Below are 17,575 nucleotides of genomic sequence, written 5' to 3'. Positions count from 1 at the left end.
CTTCAATAACTGGTATGTTTTTATTTTCAAGAAACAGAAGAAGCCTACTTAAAGAGCGCGAAGCCATAAAAGTCTTCGAGCACGTGGGATTCGGTTTACGACATTTTATTTTGTGGGAAAAAGTTCAATTAATTTTCTAAATGTTGCACGAGATTCTGATCAATAATATATTGTGGTAAAAGTCTCTAAATGTTATTTCGTCTCATTTAATACATTTCCTAGTTAAAGATAATTAAAAACTGAGGTGATGAAGAACAGCTACAATCGATCTACCCCGGCAAATCAAAAGTAGTCCCATTTACAAGGAAAAAAAAAGCAAATATACGCGAACTTACTCTTAAATAACTCAATTGACACTTTCTAATGAAGAAAACTATCTAGGAGTCATCGTGGATCAAGGTCTTAGTCAATCATCTAGATAAGATAATCTCAAAAGCCACCGCGGCTATATGGACTTGTAGCAAGTTTTTTGGCATGTGATGGCGATTAAGATGGTATACTGGGTACACCAAACAGTCATTTAATCCATAATTACATACGCATCACTTGTTTGGTGGTCGAAAACTGAACAAACAAACAACAGATTGAAAAATTAATGCCAGGTTACCTTGGAATTCTAGAATTGATAAAGCTAGAAAGCAGGGACAAACCAATGGACCAAATATATAGAATGATAAATACAGATATCCCAACATAAGTGGTAATCAATGACGGACAATTATGGATCAATAACGGTTGAAACGGGTTATTTTGATATTCATCTTGTACGAGTAGTAAGTTGTCAATCTTGAATCATATTTTGATAAAGAACGAAACAGGTAGAAACGTTAATTTTCTTAAATGTTTTAAAATCTAATATATGTATATCATATTTATAATTAAATAACTTATCTAGCCAACATGTAAATATTATAACAGAAGTTTTTACTTTTCATATTTCTTGTTTATGTTTTTATCACACGCTTCATGAAGAATTATTAATATAATATGCACCTTCATATTCAATTATATACGGTTACACCATATAAATAAATAATCAAAAAATATGAATCTCGTACAGCGAACGTTCAGTTTTACTTTACTACTTTCAAAATAGTATGGTAACTTACTTTATATTTTCCTATTCATAATGAAGTCAAAACATTTAAAATAAACAAATTAATTATTTTTCTGCAATATATTATGATAATATTGTAGTAGTAAAAGAATTTTTTATTTGAAGTAACCAAAGTTTATAATTCTTTTCCTCATTAACGACCGTTAGACCAGGGTTGATATTTTTGAAACAAAAACAAAATATTAGTAGGATGAAATCCATTGGAAAGAGAAGATAATGTAATAAAAATTAAAGGAATAATAATTTACGAGCGATCTGAGGTCAAAAAATTGGATTGGAAAAAGAGGATAAAGATTTACAACTTTTATATGAACACTTTTTTCATATAACCTCAAAATTTATATAAATAATCCTCATAAACAACTTTTTGTTTTTTTTTATTTTTATCTTCTACAAAGAAATATTTTTTCACAACATTCGGTGCAAACTTACCTTTTCATGTGCCAAACATACCGTATTTTTTTAATTTGAAATATTTTTTTTACATTATTTTGACTTAATATCGAAAAACCACCCTAATATTCAATCGAAAATTCTCTCGTCAAAATATAGACCTTATGAAAAAAATCTATACAATACGAAAATTCCACAGAAATGCGAAAATAATTGTTCAAAATAATAAAGACACGGTTTAAAGGGGATTTCATCTAAAAAATGTGACGGCTGCAATTTTCTTGGTCGATATATTAATTTATGTTATATAAAATCACCTTAATACATGTAAATCATGTTATTAAATTCAAAACTTTATAGTGATTACAGTATTCATTATAATATTTTTAAATGTATTGTTATTTACAAATAAATTATATTGATTTCTAATCATTTATTTATTCGTTTGTCTCTTTGATGGCATTTCTTTTTCTTCAGATTCGGCAAACCTTTCAGTATATCTTCGAATTTTTCAAGACGAGTACCGTCTTCGTCTCCAATATTATTTCCAATCTGCATTGATTCTGCATCCTCAATTTCATCTGAATTATTAACTTCCTCATAGGTTTTTTCTGCTTCCGTATTGGAGCAATCTTCAGAACCAGTTTTAGCATAAATTTTTTGCATTTTCAAATATGTTTTCGGCACCCAAATTTTAAACGGTTACATCGAGTTTCACGGCTGGACATTTTAAAATTTAGCACAGGTCTATATTTAATATCAGCCTTTTAAAACGTTGTACAATCGCCCGTCCTATAAAGGCCGAATGGTGAAATTCCTCTTCCGAAGTGTAGCCGATCGGTCTGATCTTATCTTGTTACCCTCTAGTTCTTGTGTTGTTTGCATTCTCCGTCGGCGCGCTGTTGTCGTTTTGTAACAAATTGCTGCATTCGTGTCTGTTGAATGGACGTACATCGTAGACGATTCATTCTGATTTTCATTCGCTGTCAAATCTAGGACGTTGTTTATGTTTTTATCGAAATTTGCGGAAGTAACTTCATAAGATTAGTGATTGTGTGAATAATGTTTTCGAAAGTGATTAGAGATCTCGATTCTGATATGATTTAATGGTTTATAGTGAAATATGTCGTCAAAAAACTGAACTTTCCCCAGTTACCTGTGACTAGACTTAACCACAATCTTGTGAGTGAGCTGTAAAAGATTTTTGTGTTGACCCGAGGTCGCGTTCTATGTCTTTATTTTGTTTTTTGTGACTCATTACGCTATTTCAATTTTTTGTTTTGGATTTTTTTCTCATACAATGGGTAGGTACTGTCTACATTTTAGGTTAATACGTTTTCGAAATAGTCGCGCTTGCTAATTTATTCAATTTTAATGGAAAATCTAAAGTAATTACACTATTATTGGGTATTTAAAAGTTGGTACTGGTTAATTAGTATGATGAATTCAATGTTTTAGGTAGTTATTTTTTGTATTGAAAATAATTGTGTTTCTTAAAGTCTATGTTTTTAAATAAGACACGTTCACCATTATTATTAGGTAGGTATGTATTAAATAAGCATCGCAACATTCGCAACACTTTTCAATTGAATATTTTTGTTATGGGGAAATTTTCATTATATAAATTCCAAGGTTTTCTTTCAAGTTGACATCAAAATAAAAATAGTACTAAACATAAATATTCACAATTTATTGATAAGTTGTATTATTCCTATGATTGGATCCTTTTTTATGGTTATATCGATTTCACTTCCCTCCTGCTGAGTGTTTTAAATTTCTTTCTTAGAATATGGATTAGAAATCTTTGCGAAACTTTAAAATTCAAGAATAATATTTATCACAAATTGCCCTGCACGTTATCAAATTTCATTTCCATTATTATCTTTTAATTTATAATTTCAGTCAATGACTTATTGCATGAATGGAATTCGCTGTTGTTACAGTAATTTTCCCTGTGACCTTACCTGTAACTACAGTGGGGTCACACCAATGTTGACCTTCACAAATATGTATATTTATTCATCCAAATTTACCCACGTAATCGCCATGGCAAATTAATTCTGTGACACACCTGATGATGATGATGTTTGCGTTTCAGCTTTTATTTATGTTGATGGTTGATCTTATTCAAGCAAAAATAATTCGGTTGACGTTTATATACCTGTCTGACGTAACAGTAAACTATAGTCCATTCATTTAGCTGCTAACCTGACTGAAAGCAATAACAATAAGTCTCAGTAGTGTGACTTCGTTTAAAATGAATGTATACTCGCTGACAAGACAACCCGATTGTATTAACTTGTAAGCATGTAATGAAAATTATCAAAATGATTAAAACAACTTCAGTTTTTGAGTAACAACTTTATTTTCATGTTAAAAATATAAAATGAGGATTGCCAGTTTGACCATTTTCAAAAATTTGTTGCATACCAATTAAGAAGTTTCTCGCATGCATTTCACTGCATATTTTATTTTTTGATAATTATTATAAATTACAAATAAGATAAATTACCTTACTACAATATTAATCAGACATAATGGTAGTATCCTCCAGGAAAACATCAAATTACATCGGGACAGTGTTTAACCTCTTCGATTACTATTAATAATAATTATGATTTTAAATAAACTAAATCTAATTACACATATTTATTTCAATTTTATGAGTAATCTCAGTTGGTTTTTTATTGCAGAATGAATTTTTTTTAATTGATAATTATTATTTCATTATTGATTCTTTTAATGATTAATATTGAGTTATTTTCAATATTTCTATAATTAGCAAAAACTTTTCTATCCGAATGACCCTCGAATATGGATAAATGCTCAATAATTTTATAACAACTTTCTCAAGCTTGTTGCCTATAGGACTACGATTTCTGTTTATTTCCAAGCAACAAGCTTTCGAAATCTGTTATAAAATATTTTCGAACAATTATCAATGCCCTTGGGTTACTACAACTAATAACAAACAAGGTTCTGAAGAAAGCTCTAGACAGCAAAGAACAAGATATGGAAGATTTCAGTCTTTGTGGTAGATTAATTTATTGGTAAATATCGAGTGAATTTCAAGTTTAACTTCTTCACACCTTCTCTTAGTGTTTCAAATGTCTTGACCTCATGTTCAAGCTAAATATGTATCTCCTTCTAAGCTCTATGGTAACTATGGTAATTTTTATTCGTGTTTATTACCATTTTGTTGGTTGTCCAACATGATTTTCACTCCCTTTTCAAGTTTTTTGTTGTAACGGTCTTTTTTGAACGTCCTGTTCGGACTCATTGATCTGTGGTATGTTTATATGAAGTACTCACTTATCTTGTTCTACATTTGTTTTATTTCATACCTCTAATTCACCAACTTTCTATCGATTTGATCCGTTTGTGATCAGTAGATTGTGAGTTTAAATGGCGGTTAGTAACGTTCGGTTGTTGTTCAACGAACTGAAATAGTCCATCGGCTTGAAAATGCTGTCCCTCATGACAAATTCTCAAAGGCAATTATGGAAATTTATACATAAAATTGTGGTTTAGGATCAAAGCGAAACTGACTTCATGTATCGGTTGATCACATAAACAGATGCCGTCATTAATTTTAACGGTATATCGTTGCCTAAGTCGTGTTAATATATAAGGTGTTGCAATTAAATTCATGGAAGGGGCGTGAAGGGATCTTCATTTCAGATTTACTCTAAACCTAACGTTTATAGCACGTTTGCCTTGTAGGTATTTTCCTGAAGAAACTGTTTAGTGACTCATATTACAAGTCGTGTGTCATGGTTCAATTTTTAGTGAAATATTTCGTTGGTTTGTGACAGACAAGTATACGTCTAAAGCAAGTGTCTTTTGATGATCGTACTGGTTCAAATATGTCCAAGTAGCGACAGCAGGCTATGTTGTTTTTCTTGCCTGGCTCGTATAGTTTTTCTAGGCAATCCCAAACGAGTTTTGATTTCATGATATTGAAGCTTAGAGCTCTAACGATTGCTTGACTATCGGACATAATGATGATGATCTCCCGTTTGCGATAATTCCTCTTTAGATTGAACTGAATGTATTTTTCAATTGCATAGGCTTTCAGAGTGTTTGGTTTTGGGCCCGTACATTCCAAGTCACGCTGTATCTTGCTACATTGGTTTGTTACAGCCAGTGTGACTATATGAGAGTGGCGGTCATGTTTAACCCAAACTACGACACAAAATAAATTGATAAGTTGAAAAGTTTTCGATCGAGTACTTGAGAATATGAATAACGATTTTATAAGAGTTTTATGTGGCCACACTGTCTATCAAGTTACTGTAGATCTTGCAACACAATTTTTTTTCTCCCAAAATGAAATCACATCTCAAAGGAAGTCGTAATGGTGGTTTAGAGGCGGTCAAAGAAGCTGCAATTTTTAAATTCAGACGTTTACCAATGATACTTCGATTCGTGGATGTAACTTTCTAAACTTCAATGGAAACTTTATTTATTTATTTTATATTTGAAAATTCCCGATCTGTAGAAATCTAAATCTACGTTTAGCGAACTATTCAACCAACTTTTTTTAGTGAGCTACCAAAAAATCACTTTTCATTTCGACACCGGTATAATAATAATTCTAGTTCGGCCGTTGTAACATCATGCTATTAAAAAATTCAGACATTTGTCTTTGGTTTACTTTTTTTCTAATCCAAAATAAATGTTATGACTTGGTTGCACGTGTTTCTCATTGAAGCGAAAACTGTTCCGCAGGGGCAGATAGTAAAGATTCCCGACAAAAACTGAACGTGCTCTTTAATACACGGGGGAATTGTTCCAATTATAAAGCTGGAATTTGCGATAAAAAACAAGAATTCTGAAATGAAAATATTCCTTTGTTAGCACGTTGTTTGAGAAAAAATCGGAATGTAATAATAATTTCGTGTTAGACTCTCTTTTCAATCCTCATGGGCGATCTCTCTACCCGTTTTGTCTTATTCAGTTACTACTGAACGAACGTCTATTTTAAAAGACTAAACTACATGTATCACTATCGGTATTTTGCCGATGCATTGCGGCAGGTATTGTTCAGTTCATTCTAAAAAATATCTCTATTTCAAGTGATTTTTGAAATGTTCCGTTCCACTCTTACGTTAAATGTTATATTACTGGATTGAAGTACGGAATATTTGTTGGGTCATACCAGCACTCCAAGAAAAACCGTACTTTCTTCTTGGTTGGGAATCGTGTTGCTAGTAGTTTTCATGTACTATTAGACTAATTATCGTTAATTACTAATCTCATTCTTGCTGCTTGTGCTATAAAGTTGTCAAACGTTTCTTCAATTGCTTCTTAAGTACGTCCGTCGAGGTATCATCTGCAAAGCCCATTAATTCAACTAAAACCTTCACGCTGCCTTGTTTCAATCCGTTTTTGAAAGCAAAGCAAACTCATCCTGCACCTTAATACGACATCTAGCACCATCGAGTGTCGCTCTTAGCAATACGATAAATTTCTTTCGTTTGTTACTTCGCCTAAAATAATTCTTTACGTTTGGTCTGGTCATACGCCTACTTAAGCTCTATATTAAGCTCTCTGTCTCGTTGTAGCATTAGACTACCATTGAATATTTGATCAGATGTAGAGCAGTTTCGAAATGCGAAGTTTAGTTGTAGAGCACTTCAACAAACATTTTATAAACAGTGCATATTTTCCAATTTAGTTGGAAAGCACATCAGCTATTTTCCTACTTCTAATTTCCAGCAATTAAGCTGGTATGTTATATGGACCTGTTGCGTTTTTGTTTTTGAATATTACTCGAGACTTCTCTATGAGTTGGAGGCGACATCATGTTGAAGTTTTGACGCTGGTTGCCAATGTTCTAGGACTTGCAGGTGTTAGAACATCGCAGTTTTTAGAGCTCCATCAGCGACCAGTTTTGAAGCTCCTTTTTTTGTTCGTGAGACTATTTTTCTTTGTTGTAGAGTGTTTTGTAGCGTTCCGTTGCTGTTTGTTTTTGATTTCTCGTTTTTACCATTTATGCGATGACCTAACCGAATAAAAAATAGTACCACGACATCACGAAAGCAACGGCGACGATCAATATAATCGCCATCTTCAGATCATCACTTTTATCTTATATTTGTATAACTATTAGGTTAATTTTTTACGTTTTATTTATTTCATTCAAGTATTATACTTTTATATAAAATTGTCCTAACCTTTCTTAGATTTACAAACGGAATACCAGATATCTTAAGATAACGTCTTCGGTTGCATAAAAGAATGCAAAAGAAAATAAAAACTATAAATAAGTAGAACATTCTCAGCACAATCCTTTGGAGGTTTGCCGACAATCCGAGCGCTTATTCGACCGTGCAATTTGCATAAAATAAGTACATTCGCAGGGATGTACTCCGTACATTTCTAAAAAATCTTCAACTCATATTTGTCGCTGAACTGAACTAATAGAGTGTAATTGATCGAGATAGGAAATATAAAAGTCGACAATAGGAAATTAATATTAATAATTAAGACATAACGTTAAAGGTAATGGGGATCTTTAGAAATAAATGCTTAAAAAACAAATTAAAAGAATTTTATTCATTGAATATGTTATATGGACACATCTGACATGAAACACTGTCATCCAAAGGGAAGAAGCTGCTGCAAGCATGCTATAGGAGAGTGCCTAGCACCCACACGTGCGAGGTTTAGATACATGGGCAAGCTTTGTAGTTTGACCTGTGAGGTTTCGGAAGATTCATATCAAGAGAGTTTCTGACCCGTTGTGCGAATTAATGAGATAATTCATGAGATAATCATTTCTTAAAAGACAACAGTCAACCTCGATATTATAAAAACCGGGCGGATTAAATGCATTTTTGGGAAAAAGGCCTCCCAGTCCTGACTTATGGCGCGGAGATCTCGGAATTAACTAGGAGATCAATACTTAAATTGCAAATTAAACAGTAAAATTGAAAGGTCTGTGCTCGGCATCACTATGAGGGATGGGATAAGGAATGATGAATTGCGCAGACGATCTGAAGTTAAAGATATCATAGACCAAATACCGAGATGGGCGGTGGGCAGGACATGTTGCAAGGATACAAGATAACCAATGGACGAAAAGAATTCTAGATTGGAGACCAAGAACAGACAGACGAAATCCAGGAGGACGTCCTACGAGATGGACTGACGATATTAAAAGAATACGGACAAATTGGGTAGCAACCGCTCAGAGCAGAGAAAACTGGAAGCATTTGGAGGAGGCCTATGTCCAGCAGTGGACGAAATAAGGCTGAATGATGATGGGAAAAATTGTTATCGAAAAGGGTTGGCGGATCACAATAAAATTTTTATTCAAAATAATGCATTTTTGATTATATTTTGAAAATATGAATACTTGAAAAGAAACTGTTCCTACAGAATGGAAATGTATTAAATTTCCTTCAAAAATCATTTTTTGCATTTTGCACTTTTCGAGTACAGTTAGTCGTTTCCGGAAACACCACCTTAGAACTGGTTTTAACCAGAATTTCCTATTTTTTGAAACTAATACTACAATTATTATTATAGAACGTACCTATGGAAAGTTACATGAGAAGGAGCTTTATTTATTATAGTACTATCACTAAAAATAAATATTGAACCATTTTTATATTGAAATCTGAAAGTTAAATGTCTTTACAATATATGAACCATTTTCAGGCTTCGTCAACCTACGGTTCAAGTGCTTCTTCCATTCTCTCATACTTCCATGTATAATTAAAATAAAGTTAAATTAGTGTTGTGACATCAGTACACCTCTCATTGTCTTGAAAATTGAAACAAATAATTACGAATATTAACAATACTTTCTCACACTTTTCTACATCATTACTAGACAACGTTAGTTTGTATAATAAAGCAGGTTGTACTCATGTGCATCCAGCTGAATTTAACAAAAACGTCCCTTCGTTTACATCCGGTCATTCCAAGAAAAATTAATTTAAATATACCCTACTTCGTTATTGTTTTTATTTCTGTGATAATATCTAACGTCATAGTCCTCGCAAACTAGAATACATTAAAGTGGTCTACAATTTTTTTGTTAATACGAGGTGTAGTAAAAAAATTTAGTGAATACTGATTACAAGTTTTATGGGGAACATGGTTAAATGATAACAAATAGTCCTTCGATAAAAAAATATGAAAATGTGTAGATAGCTGATTGACTATGCGGGAAATTCGCTAAACGAGCTTCCAATTCGCACATTCTGCCTCTTCTCAAAAGAAATAAGTGTTGAAAGAGAAACTTCGATATGTCTATCATTAAGAAACTACGACAGAATACATATATTCACTATATGTTTCTTGTATTATAACAAAAATCACAAAAAGCTATAAAAAAGTTTATCATAGAAATACGGAAACGTACTTTAAAAGGATCCCTTCGGATAGCAAAGCTGAACCCCCAATCTTGATTCGGATGGACGTGATAAAAATTTTCAGACAAGGAAACGTTTTGTGTAAGTAATGCAGTAATCCAGGCAAAACCCCCATAAAATGTTTAGATAGGAATCGTCAGGAGAAGTTTTATTGTTCCTTCTTGCTTTCGCAGAAATTTAACAGCAGATTGATATTTGTAACATCTTTTTAAAGCAGTTCCTGATCCAAACAACAAGGAAAACTCTGATCCCAGTCTTTGGTTTCAACAAGAAGGTACACCACCACATTATGGGATTAACGTTTCTGAATAATCAGTGTGTCTATGTTAACCGACCAGATTATTTAGAAGTCTTATCAAGAAAACTCTTATCAGAAAAGTCTACCATCGTCTTAGCCTGTCGAATAATGAACGGGACACAGTGCCAATTGAAATTGGAAGGGATTGTAAATAAAACTTAACAAACTATTTTCTTTGTTGGCGCGCGCCGTAAAAATACACTCATATTATTCATACCAAACATCTTGAACCTGTATGTGATTAGGAATTTTATGAGAGATAGAAATACCGCTTCGATACATGCATTATTTCATATTAATTGTATATGTGCGTTTAATATAATGGGCTATTATGATTTCGTTTTCTGTTAAGCCATCATGTTTATCAATGTATGCAACCATACAGAACAGTCTACATAACGGATTTCGTAGTTCGTTATCCAGTCAGATGTTATGTACTTGTTCATTTGTCATGGTTAATGGCTACCATAAAGAAAGTAATCGAAGCTACACTTTATTATATAGTCGTGTTAATATAACTGTAATGATTTCTATAACTTGTTAATAATATTGATAACGTGTATACAAGGCGTTTAAAGTAAAGTTCGCACCGCACAATCTAGATTTCAGATTCAGGGAAAAATTATCTTTTTAAGAAGATTAGATTATTGTAAACAAAATTACAGTAGATCAAGCATTCTAATTTTATCGAGTGCGAACTTTCATACAATTGTACAGCATATTTTCAAATGCTTCTCTTACTTTTCGCATTATTTTTGGAATTAAACAGCATTGTGTGACGATTTTATATCGGAAGATATATTCAAATGGTGCTACATAAATTCACATAATCCATCAGTGTTTGGATCAACAAGGTTTTCTAATAAGTCCCAAGTTAATATTACTAGTCAAATTGACATTATGAAACAGTGCTCATTCTGACTATCTGCTCAAACATTCAATTTTTGGAGCTTTTGTTATGATGTTTTGACCTGTATCAATGTTAACATTGCTCCAATAATAATTATGCCTGTTGCTTCCATAGTTCAATGTAAAAACAAATATAATGCTCTCAATGAAATTTTCTCAAAAATGTATACGTACTTGGAATTTCTGGAAACATCAACTAGCTTCGAGTTTTGTTGATGAAGCGCTATCTAGTGGCACCGTGTTTCGCTGGTTTTCTAAATTAAATCGTGGTCGCACTTCACTACAGGATGAATTCTAAAGTCGGCTATTGTGCTAGAAAACATTGATGCTATGCGTAAACTGATGTTGCGAGATCTTCATGTGTTATTCCGTGAGATTAAGGCATACTTAGTCATTAATTTCATTCGCATACATTATTATTACATGAACATTTGGCTGTCAAAAAAATCTGCCCGCGTTGGATCCCGCGTGATTTGACAATCGCTCGAAAAAAGCTAGTTTCGATTGGTGCAAAGAAATGCTCGAAAAATTCAATTGCGGTGCTTCAAAAGGCATCTATAAGATAATCGACTGTATGGGTCTTTCAAAACGAACCAATTCCAACAAAACTTGTTCGCGTACGAAGCTCTTTGAACTGTCAATTCTGAATGGTTTACCAGCATTTGTTTGCCAAAAGTGTTCCGTAGTAAGTCTGTCAGGGATGGAGCAAAAATTTAATGACTTCGTTAGATACTGGCAATTTCTAAGTAAGTCTCATTTCAATGATGTAGGACATCGTAAGTACTTACCTGTACTAGTTTATATTTACTTTTCGACATTTAAACTTCCGTTCAAATATTGCCAATATATCTATCGACTGGTATGTTTACTTATCGTTTTTCTTGAAGGTGATTCAGGGTCGTATAAAACAAAAACGACGTTAGGTATTGCAAGAATATTTCTTCGTGAATTTTTTTAAATATATAAAGAAGGAATTTCAATTCTTTGTTTCGAGCTAAAACATCGACAACATCCTAGGAAATCACCTTATCAATATTTTGTGAAATTGTTACTATTCGTGAAAAATTATCATCACTTCTTCTTCTTCCTTCTTTCAATAGGACCAGGTCCTGTTCAATCCTGTACGTTTGGCCCTCTTCCTGGATTTTCCTGAGAAGCTGAACTCCAGCTCTCGTACCACCTCTTTGGTGGTCTGCCTACAGGTCTGCGTGTGTTCGATCTCTGAGTTTTAGCCCACTTTACCCATCTGTCTTCTGGCATTTTTTCTACGTGACCCCTCCAGAATCTTTTCGTCGTGCCCTGACCCATCTCACCACACATCCTGTGCGCCCAATTCTTCTCTTATGTCATCACTCCTTATTCGGTCCCCGAGGCTCTGGTTTCTGAGGCATATGTGAGAATAGTTCTTACACACGTTTTATAGATTCTGGTCTTGCTCTGTGAGCTCATCGCTTTGTTTCTCTACACTATTTTTCTCGCTGACTTTTGATGCTTTCATCGCTTGTGTTCGTGCCTCCTCTGTTCTGTTTCCGAGCCCAAAGTATCGGTTCTTTGAGCAGCGTAGGTTGCTAGCCTCACCTTTAAAACCTCTTCCTTTATCCGGGCTTGGGACCATAAACGGAGCCTTCGGACTACTCGATCCATCCAACTCTGTAGGCGGAGTTTATTATTATGATTACGCCATAGATCGAGATCTTTAGGTTGGTTAATCATGAGATGTGTTCCACAGGGTCTCAGTCCAGAGAAGCCTTTCCAATTTATCTATATTACATGCTATCAGAATTTGTGCTGACGCAAGTACATTGAGGCAATCTATTTCTGTACTGTAATGGAAACATTTAAATTGCTTCAGTTGGCAGCTATTGCAACTGTAACGAGCTCCAATTGGGGACAGTGTAACTGTGAATTTAGAAATAGAAAACAGACTAATATACCCTAAAATAAAATGGTCAAGTTTAGGTGTGAAAGTGTCTGAGCTCTGATTAAATATGGACAAGTATTTTTCGGCCCTTGATACCATGAATTAACTGTAGGAAAATAATTAGACAAATATTAGACAAACACTCCTAAATACATATGCTCATTACTAGCAATTCTACCTGGAAAATAGAGAGTTATGTCCATACCACCTCCTCGCGTTAGCTTCGAATCATGTGTATACCAGAGAGATGCATTTCGAGCTTTATTGATCCATGATACGAATTCAGTCCATATATTAATCACTCCTTTCTAGTTTTATCAATTCTGGAATCCTTAGGTATAATTTCTTTATTCGTTTGTTAATTAAGTAACTAAGGAATTCTAAAGGAAACTATAATATATTTTTCAATTTATGGTATTTTGCAATTAATTGATTTATGGATGTTTTACATGTCTACATCCTCTTAAAACTAAAACTAACCTACTTACTTTTAGTTAATACTTTTGTTTATTCGTTCTTACTTTGTATACCATAATATTTATAGCAGTGGCGACTCGTGATTTTAATAGAAGGTGGTGCCAAAAATCTAATAAGATACAAAACGGATCTACATTTTTTATCATTGAAAATTGTCTAGTATATGGTGACCGAATAAGCACAATTGCCGAGAAGCAACTGACCTATTATTGATTGAAAGTAGCTTGTATCATAGACAAAGGCTTCCAGACAATAAGTACCTCAAATTTTCTAATGGTACTCTACAATAATATGAAAATCACCTAATTTGTAAGTTTAGAACTGTTAACGATAGATAAAATCCATTGGGCGCTTTTTTTAGTCGATGAAACGTTTTTGAAATTCTCATCGATTTCCTCAAGGAAGGTTTAATTTGTACTTATTGAGAAACAGCGTTGAATCTTTGATGTGACTGAAAATTTTGTGAGTTTCAATGTCTTTTGGACAATAATACAAGTTTCGTAATGAAAAGGCAAGGATAAAAACGAAAAGACAACAGAAACATCTCCGATTTCTCTTTCATACATAATTTTAAATTCTGTTTTTAGTCTATTTTATCAAAAAGTGGATAACATTTTATTCCAATCAACAATGTTAAATAGGTTGGTAACTACCAGATGTCCTATGAAAGAATACTTCAATCGTATTTGTTCATTAATAATATCACAAACTGTGTGACACGAACTTTCTGAAAAGTGTGATCTGGCGAGGCGAACGGAAATTGAAAGGTAGATACAAAGCTGGGTTCAGAGAGTAATTTAGTCAGGTAACGAGTAATTAAGTTAAGTCGTTAGTATCTACTAATTATTTTTCATTTAGACTAGTTTAGTGCAAGAGTTAAATAATGGTCCAGCTGTGACTACAATTTTCAAGGAGAGCGAAAAAGAAATATCTGAATAATCAAAGCGCGTGTTTAGACTGGATTTAGTGACAGTTTAGTAGTCAACTGTAGGAGCAGGGAGGCTGTATTCGATCATAAAAATAGAATCCAATCTATCCATTTGATTAAGCTACTATACTAAACTATTCTACTAATTTTAACTGTTCACACGCACTAAATTCTTCCCATCCTACTAAATTACTCAGCTGTAGTGCATGGAAAAATATTTGTTCGCGTTGAATACCGCTTAATGTAACAATGGTTCTAATAAGCTCGTGTCGATTGGTGCAAAGAAATGCTGAAAAAAATTAAATCGCAGTGCTTCAGAAGACGTCTATAAGATCGTGAAAAGCGACGAATCGTGGGTTTTTGCATACGAACAATCTACTGATAGGGTCTTTCAACAAAAGTTGTTCGCGCATGAAGCATTTCGTAGCAATTGATCGCCACCGTTCCATTAGAGCAACGTAGAACGGTCAATTATTCTGAAAGGTATACCAGCTTTTTTTGCCAGAAGTATTCGACATAATCTGGGAAATTAATCGGAGAAGACGATTCATTCTACACCGCGACAATGCGAGCTGTTTCACATCAGTTCAAACAAAAACGTTTTTGGAAAGCCAAAATATCGAATTGATGTATAATCCGCCGTACAGTCCTTATTTGGCACCCAATGATTTCTTCTTATTTCCGCAGATCAAAAATAAATTGCGAGGTCTACATTTTTACACACATGAAGAAGCGGTTATGGAAATCAATACAGTCATATCCAATTATAAATTTTTTTTGAGTTTTGTTCTTCTGACGAATGAATGGAAATTTTTAAATTTTTCATGTGATAGATGTGGTTATATATTCGCCCCAATAATTATAACAATCGATATGATATCTAAATGTGGCTTGACTAACGTTTAACTACCGATAGGTGGCCAATAAACTAATTCGTGTCAACTCTGAGCTAGCCCGAACTCAATTTATTTTGACTGCTTAGAATACGAAATAATAATGTGAATATAAGTAAAATAACTGTTTTAAATTGTTAATTATGAAAGTCTAGTGATATTTTCGCAGGTTGAAAATGTCCAAAAATAAGAAGAAGAAAAATATATATTTTAATTTTTGGAATAATGGTAGTACTGCACTTAACAAGCCGCCACTGATTTATAGAGTATCCAAATGGATACAGACCTATCAAACGTTTTTCTCTTTTAACAGAGTTATGTATGTTAGCGTGAAAGGGATCTATAAAATTAAATTGTTACTATAAAACCCGGTCCAGATCGTCATTATGAGAGAGTATTGCGAACACACATGAAATTTATTACCGTTTAATTCTAAACGTTGAAATATTTGCTCTACAAACTCGACATTACCTTGATAAACCTCGACTCAGCGTGTTTAATACAACATAAAATGTAAATTAACTAACTCTAAGGTATTAAATAATAATATACTTTACTGAAAGGGAATTTAAAACTATGTTAGTGAACTGTCAAGTATTAGTCGAAGAAATATAGCACCAAAAAGGGGAAAACCTAGGAATTTATGAGTCGTAAGACTGATCAAGATGCAATTCGATTCGGGAGAGCCTCAGGAAACTTTTTAAACAAAAATTATTAATAAGACATTTGTGTTTTGGAGGTTGCTGAACACTAATTTTACCACACAAGATCGGCGAGGTTTCCAGAGTTTCCGACATCTACGTCGTCTGTGGAAATTCGTTATGGAATTCGCCATATATTTATATCCTTGAGTTTCTCGGGGTCGCTGAAGACGAATATCAGTACAGAAAGAGTTACAAGTATATCATTAATAAGGATTGCACGTATAATTCAGAGTAACTAGTTCATTTTTATTGTAAAAATTAATTTATTTTACAAAAAATAGTGAAAAAACAATTCAATGGCCATTTTTCTGCTGAATTATAGCTCTGTGTCTTCATTTCCATCGTATCACATTCCATTTCCTTTGTCTGCTCAGCTTCAGTTAGATTACGAGCGTTTTCGTGGTGGGATTGTGGCAAAATTAAACACCAAAGTGTACTAAGTCTAATATATTTCCCAAATTTCAAATACGTATATACTCATCATCAAAATGATTAGTTATTATTGAGGTTATTGATATTGTTCCATATTTTATCGTGCTTTTTATCGTGGTGAAATATTCTCATTTTCCTTTGTGTATCTCTGTACTCCATAGAATTTTACAAAGTAATTTTAATATTCGTTTTCGTCTTGTTTATTCTCGATTTCATTTCGACGTCATCCGTCCCATCTTTATTAAAATTTATGCCTAAATATCGATAGCTGTTACACACGTTTTCGGTAGTTTAGTATACTAGGTACATATCTTTAAAAGTAATCTTGACACGTGTTATACAGTAATACAGTTTCGTCGTAAAGCTAAACTGTTTTTTAGGGACCACCCATTGAAATGTTTCATCAGTGATAAGGCCTAAATTATTTATTTCCTGTATGACTTCTTTCATCTACTCTATTTACTTTGAATACAAAAGGGTTTAAACTCATGAAAAATTTTATCACTACAAGATATAAATGAAAGAAAATTGTGCGTGTTCTAAAAATCTGATAAAATCAGTATTTTGTGCGTCGCTTGGCAACCGTACAAAGGTTATGTGATATGGAAAATTATTGTCCCCTGTAATAACTTCCCGGATTAGCATAACGTTTAATTTGGTACAGGAGTGGATTTCAAATTTTGTGTTGTAAGGTTTAATTATATTAATTAAATAGTTATTAGATAATAAATCAATTGTGGGATTGTGGCAATCAACCTCAAAGTGTATTCTTGTTAATATATATTCCGAGCTTTCGAAAACTTATATATTTATCATCGGAGACTGAATATATGGTACAAATTTTGTATAAATTATTTAATTATGAGATTCAAAATACAAATATTCGAAATACTTGATTGATGATTTATATAAATATGGAGTTTGTTGCTTCTTGTTGCCATTTCGTCGTCCCGGATGATGTCGAATTTTTATATGTTAGATTACGACCCGACCTGAGACCTCTAAAACGAAACGGATATTGGAGACTACAGAAATGAAAATAGTTCGAAGAATAGCGGGAAGAACACTACTGGATAGAGAAAGGAGTGAAAACATAAGACGAAAATGCGGGATAGA

At 33.2% G+C, this 17,575-nt stretch overlaps 1 protein-coding gene across 8 annotated transcripts in view; it reads left to right on the top strand.

Moving 5' to 3' along the window:
• The window catches only part of LOC130896916 (rap guanine nucleotide exchange factor 2-like), a 180,254-nt gene that overhangs the window by 51,931 nt on the left and 110,748 nt on the right, over positions 1 to 17,575 (top strand). The window contains exon 1 of one of the 8 annotated variants that reach the window (XM_057805296.1): positions 2,432 to 2,814. The exons of the other annotated variants lie outside the window; for them this stretch is intronic. The gene's annotated coding sequence lies outside the window, so the exon portion shown is untranslated. Of the gene's footprint in view, positions 1 to 2,431; positions 2,815 to 17,575 lie in introns of those variants that run through there. 8 annotated transcript variants of the gene reach the window in all.

The sequence above is a fragment of the Diorhabda carinulata genome, chromosome 8, assembly GCF_026250575.1.
Source record: "Diorhabda carinulata isolate Delta chromosome 8, icDioCari1.1, whole genome shotgun sequence".
Taxonomy (NCBI): Eukaryota; Metazoa; Arthropoda; class Insecta; order Coleoptera; family Chrysomelidae; genus Diorhabda; species Diorhabda carinulata.
Note: the sequence above shows the minus strand (reverse complement) of the source record. Positions and strands in the feature narration are given on the sequence as shown.